Below are 2,408 nucleotides of genomic sequence, written 5' to 3' on the forward strand. Positions count from 1 at the left end.
CCCCCCCAACTCCCCCCTCCATTCTTTCACCTTCCCCTTTGTCGTGGTTTCCTTCGGGATTCTCTGTCCCCCTATCTCTGTCTCTGTGCCCCTATCTCTGTCTCTGTGCCCCTATCTCTGTCTCTGTCCCCCTATCTCTGTCTCTGTCTCCCTATCTCTGTCTCTCTCGTATATTTTTTGGCTTCCTTGCTTTGTCTTCTGCTCTGGATCTTAGTCTGGCTCTGGCCTCTGTCTCCCTGCTTCCTTCTGCCTCTCCCTCAGTCTGACTCCCCCCCTTTTGTCTCCCTCTTGTATGCCCACGTTACCCCACCCCATCTTTTCCTTTATTTGCATCTGTCTCCTTTGCCTCCGACCATGTATTTCTTCTTTCACTATCTTTTTGCTTCATTACAGTCTTTCTTTGTATATCATGTGTGCCCATATCTGTCTGTATCTCCCCCTGTCTCCCCATATCTCTCTGGATCCTCCCCTCCTTCCGTCTCCCCATAGCGTCTTTGTTCTCTTCATTTCCTTCTCCCTCTCTCTCTCTCCTTGCACCCTCTTTGTCTCTATTGCTTTCTGTTTCCTTCTCTTTCCATCTCTCCTTTCCTCTCTCTGGCCATCTTTCAGTCTCTCTCCCTCCTTCATGTCTCCATCTCTTCACCATGTCTCTGTCTGCCTGTTTCTCCTTCTCCCTGCCTCTGCCCATTCTTAGTCTACCTCAGTCTTTCTGGCTCACCACCCACCTTTCCCCCACTCCCCCAAAATGGAGTCCTGCAGAAACTGTTGGTCATCAGTGCCTCCTCCCCTTTCCCCACCCCCACCCCCGCCCCCGTGTTATTCTGTGTTTCTTTCTCATTATCCCTGGCTGTTCTCAGTGACTGTGGGTGGGCAGGAAGTGGGGTGGGGAAGGAGACCAGATCCTCTCTTCGACACAGAGCTTTTGCTGTCTGTCTGACCTCAGGCCTAAAGGAGAGGCGCATGTGTCTGGTCAGGTCTGTGATCCGAGAAGTATGAGGGCGGCACTGAGGTGCCCAGCCCAGAGTTAGAAGCTGGGGGCGGGAGGGGGGGGATGGGGGCTTATCTTAGTCTATTGGTGTGTGGCAGGAATTTGAACAATGGGCACCAGCCAGCCTGGGGTCCTCGCAGGGCTGTTTTGAAGGGGACCCCAGGCTGTGGCCAGCCTGGCCGTCTCCCTGCCTCAGCTCCTCTCTGGCTCCATTTCTCCCTCCGCCTCTGTGTCCCTCCCATTCTCTCTCTGTCTCCACTGAGTGGGGGAGGAGCCACCACCTCCTGGGGGGGGAGTGGGGGGCGGGGGGGGGGGGCTGTGCAGCCAGTCACTGGTGCTGATTGAGAGGAGAGAGAAGAGACAGACCGAGACAGAGGATGGGGGGCGGGGAGAGGCAGGCCAGCTCCTCCCCCTTTCGGAACCACCTAGCCGGCTGCTTGTGCGCACCCAGGTTGGCTTGCGAGCCTCGGAGTGTGTCTCCGTATTGGGTGTGAGTATATACGGAGACATTAGAGATTACAAAGAGGCTGATCTCTCGGCCTTGGGTGTTTCTGGGTATTGGCTTTGTGAGATCTTTTGCACGTATTGTGTGTGTGTGTGTGTGTGTGTCCTGAGGTTGTGAATCCATTGTATAAAGTGCGTGCGCGCGCGCACGTGTGTGTGAACGAGTGTGTGTGATCTGTATGTCTGTGGTCTAGTTTTTGTGTCTGTTAGAATTGGGAGCCTGTGTCTGTGTGCCTGGCAAGGGCCAAGATTCGGGGGAGGGGGGAAGGGGGAGGGAGGGGGAGGGAGAGGAGGAGGAAGAAGGCTTCTTCGGGTCCAAATTGTTGAATGGGGGGGGAACCTGTTCTAGAAGGTTCACCTCACAAGCTCACAAGCCACACTGCATAAAGACACACACTGCAACTCACAAACCCACAACAGAAAAATACAATCCAGAGAAGTATAGGCCTACACACACAATCAGGCCAGCACACCCTGTCCAGAGAGATACGGACATGGCAACACAAACACGCCCAAAAAGCAGCTCAGGAACACATACTTAAGATGGAGGAGGAGAAGGAGGCACTTTGGGTGGGGCTGAGGTGGGCTGGAAGCGTGGGCTGGGAAGGATGGAGTAACCCTAGTATCTCTGCCTCCCTTCTGCCTCTCCTGGCCCCCGTGCGTGCGTGCGTGCGTGCGTGCGTGCATTTGTGTGTCTGTCTCTCTCCTTCCTCTGTCTCTTTCTCTCTCTCTTTTCCCGCCCTCATTTTCTCTCTCTTCCTCCATCTTTCCCTCCCTCCCTCTCTCTCTCCCTCCCTCCCTCTGTGTGTCTTTCCCTGTGTCTTTTTCTCCCCCACCTCTCTCCCTCTGCCTCCCTTTGTCTTTCTGTCTCTCTGTCTCTCCCTCTCTCTTTCTCTCTGTCTTTCTGTCTCTCTCT

At 54.7% G+C, this 2,408-nt stretch overlaps 1 protein-coding gene across 3 annotated transcripts in view; it reads left to right on the plus strand.

The window, feature by feature from the left end:
* GPR173 (G protein-coupled receptor 173) overlaps positions 1 to 2,408 on the plus strand; it is a 6,953-nt gene that overhangs the window by 804 nt on the left and 3,741 nt on the right. The window contains exon 1 of one of the 3 annotated variants that reach the window (XM_027841144.1): positions 1,417 to 1,478. The exons of the other annotated variants lie outside the window; for them this stretch is intronic. The gene's annotated coding sequence lies outside the window, so the exon portion shown is untranslated. Of the gene's footprint in view, positions 1 to 1,416; positions 1,479 to 2,408 lie in introns of those variants that run through there. 3 annotated transcript variants of the gene reach the window in all.

Source organism: Vombatus ursinus, unplaced genomic scaffold (assembly GCF_900497805.2).
Source record: "Vombatus ursinus unplaced genomic scaffold, bare-nosed wombat genome assembly UNPS02014853.1, whole genome shotgun sequence".
Classification (NCBI taxonomy): domain Eukaryota; kingdom Metazoa; phylum Chordata; class Mammalia; order Diprotodontia; family Vombatidae; genus Vombatus; species Vombatus ursinus.